This window comes from Lactuca sativa, chromosome 1, assembly GCF_002870075.4.
Source record: "Lactuca sativa cultivar Salinas chromosome 1, Lsat_Salinas_v11, whole genome shotgun sequence".
NCBI lineage: Eukaryota > Viridiplantae > Streptophyta > Magnoliopsida > Asterales > Asteraceae > Lactuca > Lactuca sativa.
The window spans coordinates 106,390,487-106,405,147 of NC_056623.2; positions in this window are offsets into that span (position 1 = coordinate 106,390,487).

Consider the following 14,661-nt stretch of genomic DNA (forward strand, 5'->3'; position numbering starts at 1 on the left):
AAAACAAGTTTGATTTACGAGATTCATATATGCATTCCAGTTTTCCATTTTATTGTTAACACAAATTTTGTCATTTTTATTCAAGTATGGAAAACACTAACGCACTCCAACACGGGAAACTTTTCAAATCATTTATAGAAAATATTGGATTTTCTGAAAACCTCGTTCATCGATTTACCATCAAAAAGGACATACTTTTCAATGCAAAACACTTATGAACTCACCAACTTAATTGTTGACACTTTTTCGAAACCACTTGTATTTCTCAGGGAATCAGTAATACAGGTAACCACCAGCTTTTGGAGAAGGGAACACTAAGGATGTTTTATTATTGAACATTTATCATCTTATTGTAATATTCTTTTGCTAATATGTATAACGCAACAAGATACGTTTTCATTATATATACGATGGGTGTGTTACTTTCTTTACAATATTCAATGGTTGTGATACTATGTGAAGTCATCCACCCCCGAATGTTTCCGCCATTCTGGTTTGGGGGTGTGACAGATTGGTATCAGAGCATTGTTTATAGTGAACTAAGTATATCGAACCACATACGATATACAAACTATAAATGCAAAGGGGACCAAAAACCCTCTGACGAAACATTTTCATGAACAAAATACTTTCTTTTAAAGATATACATTTTTACAAGCATGCATTAATCTCGTATCATAACAAGTTTTACTAAAAAGTATTAAGGCAAGTTACGACATTACGATTGAGCCTCGGGGTATGTAATCAGGTCGAGAATAAATATAGCACGATCAACTATATTTATCCGGGATTTGACCAACGTACGTCGAGGAATGGTCGTAGTCGACAACAAGCCAAGAACTTACCAAATACAAATTATTTTAGTTTCGCCAACTTGAAATATTATAGGAGTATTATTAAAAAAAGTTGTACAATAAAAATTATAGTTAAAAATAGTAAGTCGTTAAATAGAATTTTTTTTTTCTTATAAAGTTCTCATACATCTATCCTAGTACAGACAAATGGCCGGATTCCATTTACCAGGAGATCCCTACTACCCAAACCAAGGCAACGGCGGTTGGATAGAAGAAGACCCGGAGGAAGACCCAGAGGAAATCGAAGAAGAGGTCGAGGAAGAACCCGAAGGGGTTATCGAGGAAGAATTCGAAGTCGAAGTCGGAGAGGAATTCGAAGTCGACGAAGAGATCGACGAGATTTCTAGCGGGACAGACTCCGAGCCGGAAGTGATCGACCCTCCCATCCCTCATCCTCCCGTAATCAGACCATATCAACCGGGACCCATCCCCATCTGGGGAAGCCACCTCTACTACTGGAGCCGCCAGCAAGGTGTACGCCCTCCTTTCGGCATGTGCCGAGATTTTTACAATGTCAGTGGGGGAGGCTCAGCTGATCGAGCACTTCCTGTCGTCGTGAATGCTATAGCTAACCAGAACTACCAGGCGGACCAACAAGCAGCCAGAGTTCGCGAGATCAATGCTGCTACCCAAGGTAACGCTGCTGACATCTGCCGTTTGGAAGGACTACATGAGAATACCCAAATCTACACGGGAACACTTCAGAACCAAATGATAACGGCTCTGGTAGAAATAAGAGAGATGAAGGAACAACAAGCAGATCTCGAGAGGCGACTGATGGGAGTCAAACGGTCGGATGCCGAATCTAGCTCCAAACGCCGCAAGTAGAACTTGTTCGAGCCCCAACAATTTTGTTGTAGATTAGGATTTCGGATAAAAGTTTTTCCCTTACTTCCCTTATTTTCCCTGTTGTATCTGTAATCGGAGACCTCTAGGAGGATCAAATTTTCCAAACAAAACAAGTAATGTAACACACCTCAGGTGTGACCTATATGTATGAATATGAAGTATTTCTTATTTTATACCTCTCAAAAATTATGAGTTTTAAATTTCTATGCCTACCTTGAAAACATAAACTAAAGTCAAAACAAATTACAAGATACAACTAACACACGATTGTCAAAACATTAGAAACTTATAGTATTCATTCTTATTTTTCTCTACCAGAACATGCCTCCTCGTAGATCAACACGCAGAAACTCAACTTCAACACCACCTCCACCACCTCCTCCAATTATGGACACCATTATGTTCCAGACTGCTGTAATCGCTGCTGTAACTGCAGCAATGGCACAAATGAGCAACAACAGATCGGGGGGAGGAACAAACAGTTTTACAAATGGCCAAGGTCAAAGCCGTTCAGGGGTATGCACTTACAAAGACTTCACCAACGGAAAACCTATTCCCTTTTACGGGACTGGGGGAGTATTGGCTCTATCTCAATGGATAGAGAAAACGGAAGTTGTATTCGAAATCTGTGCATGTCCTAAAGAAAGCAAAGTAAAGTTTGTCACTTTTACTTTCTCTGAACGCGCCCTGACATGGTGGAACGGCCACGTCCAAACACTAACCCTGGTGGTGGCGAACTCCATGGGTTGGGAAAACCTGAAAAGAATGCTCCTTCGAGAATACTGCCCAAGAGGCGAGATTCAGAAGCTTGAACAGGAACTGTGGAACCTCTCGATGGTAGGTTCAGACATAGCAGGTTACACCAACAGGTTCAGTGACTTAATAACACTTTGCCCAGGAATGTTAACCCTGGAAAGCCAAAAGGTCGAGAGATACATCTGGGGACTATCACCCCAACTTCGAGGAAGTGTATTAGCTTCCAAACCCTTGACCTTCGCCAGCGCCAAGGAACTAGCGCAATCTCTTGTTGATCATGGTGTCTGTCAAGGAGTCGCGGCTATTATGGATGAACCAACCAAAGGGAACAGCAACAATGAGATCAATGCCAACAACAACAACAACAAGAAATTTTGGAACAAAAGGAAGGGGCAAACTTCGCAAGAACCTTCAAAGAAGCAACTGGTTGCGGTTTATGCTGCTACTACCCCCACCACAACTCCTGCTACCTCTGCACCAACAAAACCATATGCGGGGAATCTGCCCAAGTGCAGCAAGTGCAACTACCATCACCACGGTATTTGTCGCGAGATGCACTGCAAGAACTGTGACAGGAAAGGGCACACAGTCCGTTTCTGTAAAGCACCGGCACGACCAATCACTCAAGTTTCTGGCACTGGAGTAAGCCGGGCGTGTTATGGGTGCGGAGAGACTGGACACTTCAGGAGGGATTGTCCCAAGGAAAGGAATATTGGCGGTGTGGGGAGAGTGCTGGCAGTAGGACAGAATGAAGCAATAGCGGACCCCACGGTGGTTACGGGTACGTTCCTACTCAACAACACTTATGCATGCATACTTTTTGACTGCGGTGCGGAGAGAAGTTTTGTGAGTCATAGATTCAAACACCTACTTAATCAAAAACCCCAACCACTCAATAAAATATTCACTGTAGAAATGGCAAACGGTAAAACAGAACACGCAAACGATTTGTACGTAGGGTGCACACTAAATTTAAACGAGCGCTTGTTTTGAGTCGATCTTATGCCCATTTCCATAAGAAGTTTCGATGTCATTATCGGTATGGACTGGTTGAGCCTTCACCATGCCGATATCCTTGGCCACGAAAGGGCTGTTCGCCTAAATCTGCCAAACGGCGAAACTCTTGTCATTTATGGCGACAAACCTAGTTCAAGTTTACAAATCATTTCCTGTATTAAAGCACAAAAGTATCTTCGTAAGGAATATCATGCCATTCTAGCCCACGTAGTAAACAAGAAAAGAGAATCGAAAGACATTAAAGACATTTCGGAAGTCTGCAACTTCCCAGATATTTTCCCAGAAGATCTTCCAGGAATCCCACCGGAACGTCAAGTCGAGTTCAGAATCGACTTAATCCCCGGAGCTACCCCTGTAGCAAAGTCACCTTACCGTTTAGCCCCAGCCGAGATGCAGGAACTATCCAGTCAATTAAACGAGCTGCTGAGCAAGGGATTCATCAGACCGAGCTTCTCACCATGGGGAGCGCCAGTCCTATTCGTGAAAAAGAAGGACGGATCCTTTCGCATGTGCATCGATTATCGGGAACTAAACAAACTCACGATCAAGAACCGATATCCCTTACCGCGCATAGACGATCTATTCGACCAACTACAGGGAGCAAGCTACTTCTCAAAGATCGATCTAAGGTCTGGTTATCACCAACTGCGAGTACTGGAAGGAGACATCCCCAAAACGGCTTTCCAAACACGTTATGGTCACTACGAATTTGTGGTAATGCCCTTCGGATTGACGAATGCTCCAACAGTGTTCATGGACTTGATGAACCGAGTATGTCGTCCCTTCCTGGATAAGTTCGTGATCGTGTTCATAGATGATATACTCATCTATTCAAGAAGCCAGGAAGAACACAGCCAACATCTCCGCCAAGTACTGGAAACATTAAGGGCAGAGAAACATTACGCAAAATTTTCCAAATGTGAATTTTGGATTCGGGAAGTGGATTTCCTAGGACATGTTGTAAGCAAATAAGGAATACACGTGGACCCTTCCAAGATAAAGGCAATAGATTGTTGGACTACTCCAAGAACCCCTACAGAAATCCGACAATTTTTGGGACTCGCCGGGTATTACCGAAGATTCATACCGAACTTTTCAAAGATTGCCAAGCCACTTACCACTCTAACCCAGAAAAATGTGACCTTCGATCGGGGAGAAAAACAAGACAGCGCATTTCAAACACTAAAGCGAGCCTTATGTAGTGCGCCCATCCTAACCCTGCCAGAGGAAACGGAGGACTTCGTGGTCTATTGTGATGCATCAAACCAAGGACTTACGTGTGTCTTAATGCAAAGAGGGAAGGTCATCGCCTACGCCTCAAGGCAACTAAAGACGCACGAAGTGAACTACACAACGCACGATCTTGAGCTAGGAGCAGTCGTCTTCGCTCTGAAGATATGGAGACACTATCTCTATGGCACAAAATGTACCATCTTCACTGATCATAAAAGCCTCCAACATATCCTCAATCAGAAGGAACTCAACATGAGACAGAGACGATGGGTAGAACTACTAAGTGACTACGAGTGCGAAATTCGATATCACCCTGGAAAAGCTAATGTAGTGGCTGATGCACTCAGTCGGAAGGAGTACTCAGGTCGCCGAGTAAAATCCCTAACTATGACGATCCATTCACACCTGTTCACGCAAATCAAGGAAGCCCAAATAGAAGCCTTGAAATCCGAAAATGTGACAGGAGAAGCCCTAAGGGGAATGGATAAGAACCTTGAGACCAAGAGCAACGGAATTCATTATTTCATGGATCGAATTTGGATACCGAAGTTTGGTGGATTCAGAGAAATCATTATGGACGAAGCCCATAAAACACGATACTCCATACATCCCGGCTCCGATAAGATGTATCTCGACCTCAAGAAGTTGTACTGGTGGCAAAACATGAAAGCCGAAATTGCTACCTACGTGAGCAAATGCCTGACATGTGCCAAAGTCAAGGTGGAATACCAGAAGCCTTCGGGTTTATTACAACAACCAGAAATACCCGAATGGAAGTGGGAGCGGATAACCATGGATTTCATAACAAAATTACCCAAAACAACAAGCGGACTCGACACCATTTGGGTAATTGTCGACAGGTTAACTAAGTCAGCGCATTTCCTACCGATCAAAGAGACGGATAAATTGGAGAAGTTAACAAGGACATACCTCAGAGAAATTGTACGACTGCATGGTGTGCCCATATCCATTATCTCGGACCGAGATAGTAGATTCACCTCAAGGTTCTGGCAGTCGCTACAAAAAGCTTTGGGGACAAGACTAGACATGAGTACCGCTTATCACCCACAAACCGACGGCCAGAGCGAGAGAACAATACAAACCCTAGAAGACATGCTGAGAGCTTGCATAATCGATTTTGGCAAAGCATGGGACACACATCTACCCTTGGTCGAGTTCTCGTACAACAATAGCTACCACACCAGTATCAAAGTTGCCCCGTTCGAAGCCCTCTATGGCCGCAAATGCAGGTCACCTTTGTGCTGGGCCGAAGTAGGGGACACTCAACTAGCAAAAGGGCAAGCAATTGACAACACGCTCACTGGGCCAGAAATCATAAGGGAGACTACGGAGAAGATTGTTCAAATCCGAGAATGTCTAAAAGCATCAAGGGATAGACAAAAGAGTTATGCAGATAAGAGACGAAAACCCTTGGAATTCCAGGTTGGAGACCGTGTCCTACTAAAGGCCTCGCCTTGGAAAGGATTAATATGCTTCGGAAAACGTGGGAAACTGAACCCTAGATACATCGGACCATTCGAGATCCTTGCCAGGATCGGTCCAGTGGCTTACAAACTTAGACTACCTCAGGAGCTCCATAACGTACACCCTACCTTTCACATATCGAACCTAAAGAAGTGCTTATCCGACGAGTGTCGTCCCTCTAGACGAAATTGCAATAAATGAAAATCTCCAATTTGTGGAGGAACCAGTAGAGATCATGGATCGGGAAATCAAAAGGACTAAACAAAGCCGCATACCCATTGTAAAGGTCCGCTGGAACGCCAAGCGAGGACCTGAATACACCTGGGAACGCGAAGATCAGATGAAACAAAAGTACCCGCATCTTTTTCCTAAAACTGTAAACTCTATCTTAGATTAAATTTCGGGACGAAATTCCCTTAACAGGGGGATGATGTGACAACCCAATATTTTCCAAAAGCATTGTAACACTCGAAAGTCAAATACAACGAAATTAACCTCGAAAATAAAATGTTCAAGTATCTAAGTTGGGATGCCTCAAATATTAGATATCATGCCAAGGTTTCCAAAAACATAAAGAACGCTCAAAATCGGGGTATATTGTAGAAAGTATAACCACTCGTATATTTACGACACGACGTTAAAACATTATTTGACGTAAAAAGTAAAATCTCAATAAAATACATTTTAGCCTTAAGTATCTAAACAAAAGTCGTAGATCTCGTTGAAAGGTGAGCGTGCATAAAAAGATCGCCCAAATTGGACCTCGTATGAAGAAGTTACGAATTTTCAAAGTTTCGTAACAGTAGTAGAGGGCTAAAAACTCGGATTGAAGATCGAGTGTTAATTAGCTATCACCACCCAAACGGAAGTTGAAGATCTCCTCAGTAGTAATAAAAAGATAAAAAGACAAACGAAAACCGACGTCGAATAAAGAACCTATGAATTTTTAACGAACTTTAGGAGGCCCGGCCTATTAAAAATATATCATTAAAAATAAAGTCAAAACTAGCCGACGGAGTCTAAATGAAAGTTGTAGAGCATAATCTCACCTACGCGTGGATATAAAGAACACGAAAAACGGAGCTCGTACGCGAAAGTTACGGAATTTAGAAGAGGACAGGCCGGATTACGCCCCGCGTTCTCTGGGAGTACGCCCCGTGTACTAGACCCAGAGTCGAGTCCCATCGGCCCGCCCCCTCTACGCTTAGCTAGCCAGGAGTCGTAAGCCATGACGCCATATTACGCCCAGCGTAACGAGGTACGCGCCGCGTACGTGAGTACGCCCCGCATACTCCAAAATTACGCCCCGCTACTCACTCTTCCAGCACTATAAATAGATGGCATGAGCTTCGAGTTTTGGCACACTTTCACAATTCCTCAGCCATTCTCCCAGCTCCGGAGACCATTCCCTCACCTTGATTTCCGCACTCGAGCCCCCGACGAAGGATCTACGCTGCAGAGATTCCCGAGAACCCGAAGACGCAACTTTCCGCGGTCGAAGCTCTGCTCAACTCGAGCCTCTCTCTTCAAACTTAACGAGTGAATTCATACCCCTACTTTTCAATTCTTTTCACGTTTTAGGGGGGGAATACAAGTACATTACAAATCAAAGTATCATTTTATAAACATAATTATAATATCGTTCTTATAGGGTTTTGATACAAAAATAACTTTATGTTTAAAGGGCTATTATATCACCAAGTTGTTATTACCAAATGGGAACATACTTTTTGAGAAACTATAATGGGTATAGTATTCCAGTTATTCATACATTTACATATACATCTCGACAAATGAAATACTTTCAAAAGAAGTAAAGTCTTTATTATCGTAAATCTGTTTATACCAAGTAATGTGAGACATTTAAACTTCAACGTACTCGTATGTCTGCATTTCAAGTCCTGTATTATATACCATAATCTCTTGGAGAGAGAGCGTGATACTTGTGTATAGATCTATACGGGATTGACAACCCCGCACCTAAACTATTAGCTATAGTTAGACCGGCAGGTCTGGGGTGACAAATGTCATAACACTACAACACCTGAAGAATGTTGTTACAGGCCGTCAGTGTCAATAGTATGGTTATAAAACTCACATTAAAGTATAAAAACAAGTTTGATTTACGAGATTCATATATGCATTCCAGTTTTCCATTTTATTGTTAACACAAATTTTGTCATTTTTATTCAAGTATGGAAAACACTAACGCACTCCAACACGGGAAACTTTTCAAATCATTTATAGAAAATATTGGATTTTCTGAAAACCTCGTTCATCGATTTACCATCAAAAAGGACATACTTTTCAATGCAAAACACTTATGAACTCACCAACTTAATTGTTGACACTTTTTCGAAACCACTTGTATTTCTCAGGGAATCAGTAATACAGGTAACCACCAGCTTTTGGAGAAGGGAACACTAAGGATGTTTTATTATTGAACATTTATCATCTTATTGTAATATTCTTTTGCTAATATGTATAACGCAACAAGATACGTTTTCATTATATATATGATGGTTGTGTTACTTTCTTTATAATATTCAATGGTTGTGATACTATGTGAAGTCATCCACCCCCGAATGTTTCCACCATTCTTGTTTGGGGGTGTGACACTTACGTAAAGAGGCATTGGCCATTATGTTGTGTCACTGAGGATTCGACCATGCTTCCTTGTGTTATCCTTTAGTGCATTCGAGCAGTGAAATTTTATTTGCTTAAATTGTGCGTGACAGCGGTTTAACAATCACAACATAAAATAAACAATTATGGGTTATCAACAACCCTGGAGACTATCATCAGTCTTAATGAGCTAACAGCACACCCTATGTGTCATCAACAACCCTGGGGACTATCAGTAGTCCCGGTGGGCTAATAGCACACCCTGGAGTTATCGGCAACTCAGTAACACATACAAAAATAATCAACAAATAAGACCCAATTGGTCAACATACACACACTATGACATATGTAATATAGTGAGAAGACTCACCTCGCAAGTAACAGCTAGACACAATAGCACTCAAACAGTGAAGTACAGTACTACGAGACACCTAAACAACAGTATCGAAGTGACCTCTCAGTCTACACCCTAAAAACCTTTAAGTTGACCAAAAGTAAACAATGGTGAAAAAGTCAACGGTCAAAGTCAACAGCCAACATCAATGGTCAAAGTTAACCACAGCTGACACCCACATTGTGTCCCCCCTATTAGCTACATCATGGCAACCACACAACAAAAAAATCATAAAGACTGGTCAACACCACATCGTGGTGACCAACCTACCACATCGTGGAAACTGCTTAGGACAACTAAATGCATTAAGCTCTTAATCCATCAAGTTATTCATTCATATTTTCCAGAAGACCTTCTTACACCTAATGCATCATAAAAATCATTGCTTTATAGAAATGCATTTCCAATGCATGTCTTCAGCTCAAGCTATTGTTAAAATGGTGAAAATGAGACCAAAACCTCATGCATGGGATCAAAACTCTACCGAAGTGCGACCTCGCTTTCAGTGTATTCCTTACTTTGACTTTTGGTATTTAGAATCTCAGACTGTAAATATCAGTCCAGCCAGTGGAGGACACACAGGAATTTATGGATTAGTGGCACCAATTTTTTTTCACTGAACATATACTAGTAATTTTTAGGGGTGAGCATGGTAAAATAAACAAAAATTAAGGAGGGATAATTGAACCTAAAACCTCATGAATAAATAGCCAACAACTTAACCAACAGATCATAAATCTATTTATGCTTATAAGTCACATGATACACACACACACACACACACACACACATATATATATATATATATATATATATATATATATGTTAAATTTTTTTGGAAAAATAAATCAAGAAAAATGTATCTTCTATGTTTCAAACCTAAGAAATTGGGTTTAAATAGCCATGCTAACCAACTCAACAACTTGATGCTTTTGTTATTAATTTGCAAAACAAATTTATATTACTCGTTGCACCTTAATACATACATACACACACACACACACACACACACATATATATATATATATATATATATATATATATATATATATGGGAGAGTTCAATTGAGAAAAAAAGGTTGAAAATGGGGGAATCATTCTCAGCCACTCATTTATTTTTGCCGCAAAAACCTCCGTCATACCAGCGGAAATGGGAAATGAATAGACATGTGTTTTTCAACAAAACATATTTTCTTAAACTATGTCAATCATTACCTTAATATATACAAAAACATAGTTTTATTCGTTTTTTTTTTTAATTTTTAGAAGCTATTTTTATCAAAAAATGCTTTTAAATATACCAAAATTCATGATTTTTTATTCTCTACAAATAGACATTCATATTGATATAGTTTTAAGATAAAATAAAAAAAAAATTTATATTTTCAGCTATCGTTATTCATAAGTGAATAAAAATGTATCAAGATTTATTACAGTACATTTGTTATTCACTTATGAATAAAAAGTATGAGTCTTTTTTTACAATTTAAGTATCATTCATATATGAATATAGCATATAATAAACATAGTATATTCATATTTAAATATTGGACGATGTATTCACTTGTGAATATTAACATAGTATATTCACTTGTGAATATTAGATGGTATATTCACTTATGAATATTAAATGATATTTCATATGTGAATATTACATAGTATTACATGGTATATATATCACATGTTAATATTACATAGTATATTCACTTGTAAATATTAGATGATATATTCACTTATGAATATGAATATTACAAGGTATATTCACTTGTGAATATATTCAGTTATGAATATTAGTGATGGGTTTTGTACAAACAATCCTATGTGTGCATGCAACACTAGAATTGGATCTATGTTTTCACTATTAGATACACAACATTATGAACACATAAAGAAACCCTAATATGCCCTAGTATTTTCGAAATACACATAGAAGGTTAGATCACATACCTCTTGTTGTTATATTGCAATAACAACTCAAATATTCAAACCCTAAGTCTTGAAAGCAAGTACCATAAGTGTAGTACCTCTAATGGCTCACAAACACCAAGAGCAAATGGAGAGGTAATAGAGAGAGGGAAGAGGTGTGAAATTCGTCCCTAGGAACCCTAGACAAGGCATGGACAAGGCATGGACGAATTTCATTAGCCAAGGGGTCTTTATATAGGTGTAGGGTTAGGGTTTCAGTCCTTATCCTTATCTAGTTGCTTGCTCACCAAGTAACAATAAGATAAGCCTTGAAAACCCTTATCCTTTATCCTTTGGACGATTTCAAGGATCCTTATCTCCTTGAATTCGTTCAACCCACATATAGGATAACCATTACCATATTTGGTAACTATCACATAATTACAATTCAGCCCCTCTAGTTTAATTAATTACACTTGATCACAAAATTAATTCTTAATTAATTATTGACCGATATTAATTAAACAAATATGATTTCTCCTTTAATATATTATTCTTATAACATATTAATAAATCATAATAACCTCTCTCTCTCGATTATTTCTCCAGTCAAGTTGCTTTGGTGAAGGCAACCCAAAAGGACCATGCACAATCGGGTCAAGTACTTGACAAATATGGTTACTGGCTTAGACACTAATCCAACAGTCTCCCATTTGGATAAGTCTAGTAACCACAAATGCAAGTACAAATCGATTAGCAATTGTAGCTCTCAAAGACGTTGTCGAACTCTGATCTTATCAGGGGCCTGTCCTTTAGATAAGGGATCATATATTCCTCCATTCTAGATATCGTATAGACGTGAGACATGGATTGAAATCATTCTCTCAGTCTATGTGTTGTTTCCCGATTTCCGATTTACGACGACTGACTAATTGAACAAATCAAATTAGCCCTAGCCCGGTCGAGCATTTACGTTTGTCATCACTAAATCATCGAGGGGCCCACATATATCGCTTTTATCCCACTTTGGGTAAAAGGAACGGATAAACTTCGACTCAATGTTTGCTTGCACTCACTCACCAAATCACACACAACAATAAGTTTTATAACACCAAGTTACTGGTGCGTTTACATATTATCAATGTGCAACCGATTCACAAGATATAACTCACACATCTCGGTTTCAAGAATACAAGATATTATCGTCTCACCAATCGCTCGTGATAAAATCCATGAAGCGATCCAAGTGAGTGTGGGTTTAATCCAATGCTCAAAATCATATTCATAAGCACTCATGAATGTTGCAGCAAACCTTTGCTATGCCTAATACACTTTAGACAATCTACAAACCAATTCATGACAGTCTTCATTCATACCTACTTCCAACATATGAACGACTGTGGACCATTCGAATAATTCGATTATTATGAAATAATTAATTATTCAGGAAGTCAAAACATGCAAAGTGAAACACAAGAATAATACTAATCCTATATGGTCCCAAACCTTTCAGTATAAATAAAACACCTTTTATTTATCACCATATCGATTACTCATTATCCATTGTTTAATGTTTAAGATAATCAACTTTATAACTCGAATCATAACCACAATTGTCCCATGCTCAAAGCATGCACACTTTGGTTTCCCATGGTCCATACTTTGTGAAATAGATCAATTGAAACTTTTCAAATGCAACTCATTTCACAATCCCCAATCCTTATAATTAGTGTAAGAATACCAAATTCTTGCCATCTTTTAGAATATGTCAAATTCTAATATTTTATGCACTGATCCTCTTGTGAAGTCACGACACAAAAATCACAAAGACTCGGCCAACGAAATCACAAGGTACTCTTTCAAAATTGTTACAAAACAGTTTTATAGATGTGATGTCTCTCACTCAAAGTACATTCCTTTGAACATCCTTTTGCATAAAATTTTCTAATCTAGACATAAATTCTTAATTTTCAACTCCCAATATGGAAACATTTCCATATTTACCATATGAAAAATCATTCTTAATAGAATCTTATCTATTCATAATAATGTCGATATGGTCCATTCAATGCCATACTTCCAACTACTCACAAGCGACCAATTATCAGCGAACTTTAGATCGTCCTTTGATAGTTGTTTAATTATCTTAGTCAATGCCAATTCTTGTCCTTTTCCCTTCTTAATGCGCTAGACATTTGGAAAATTTTAGAATGGTCAAATATTATAGCACTTGCAATCAATCCTTTACCCGAAGCGTATGGAACACGATGCATAATGTCTTACATAAAGATATGATACTCTATCAATCTTCTGCCATAATATTTTATGTGTCATGTTCTTACAATTCGAACTATGAAGAGGGATACCATAATCATAATCGAAATTTAAGAACACATTATGTATCCTTTGACTAAATTTATTAAAATTTCTCAATCTAAGCTTTAGATTTTGAACGAAGTATAATATTCTCTCCCTTAGTTATAGTAAAACAATTTTTCAACCCTTACGACTTTGCAAAGTATAACTCTTGTTTTCTATAATTAATATTGCTAACTTGCAATACTTACCATAATAATCATGCTCCTACTTACATGATGATTATTTCGTTACCAGCATAACACTTATGCTCCCACTAGCTTCGACATGTATTCAGAAATCAGCTGAACTTCTAGAAAACAATTTCTTAAGTTCATATTTCTAATACTAGATGCTTTGATAAGACTTTATCTAAGCTTCTCAAACTCATACACTTTTCCTTGGACAACTCATATGTATATGTCTAAACGATTCTAGGACTCATCTCAATAAGTCTAAAATGTTCAGACCCATTTGCCATTTCCCACAATTCGAACTATGAATAGATATGCCGTAATCATAGTTGAATTTGAGAAACCCAAATTACATAATGCTATCTTCAAAATCTCTCTTAGTGAAAGCGTTTCCTCACAACCATTTTCAAGAATGAGAGAAACCTTATGACACTTAGATTTTATGGTTTATACATTCCCATCCATGTGAATTCGTCATAACCATAATCACGAGATAATGTCAGTGACAAATCCAAACTCTTATGGATAGAACTTGTTCTTCTTAATTTCTTGCCATCAAGGGTCCCACCATTACTTCCAAGTTATTGAGCAGCTCACCCCTTCATTTCAATGTACTTTCCATTGAACAAGGTGTCTTGCCTCTATACGATCCATTGAGAACTCGTAGAACTCACATGCATAATTAACTCAATTGGAATGACACAGAAACAAAATTAGTGTCAACACGATAGGTTGTAAACCTCAAGTCGTGTGCTAGTGATGATTGATAAGGTTTATTCTTGATTTGTTCTTGAAACCTTTCAAGACCATTAAGACTCCCACTGACTCCTTGACATATAAGGTTCTCTTGTCAAGAAACATTTCTTTACAAACAAATATTCAAGAGTTAGTGTAGTTTTATCAATACAAAACATTTCACATGATTGGTCCTAGTTGGTCTTTGTCTTATCCAAGACATCACAACTTACCAATTTCAAATGTGCAAGAATAAGAAA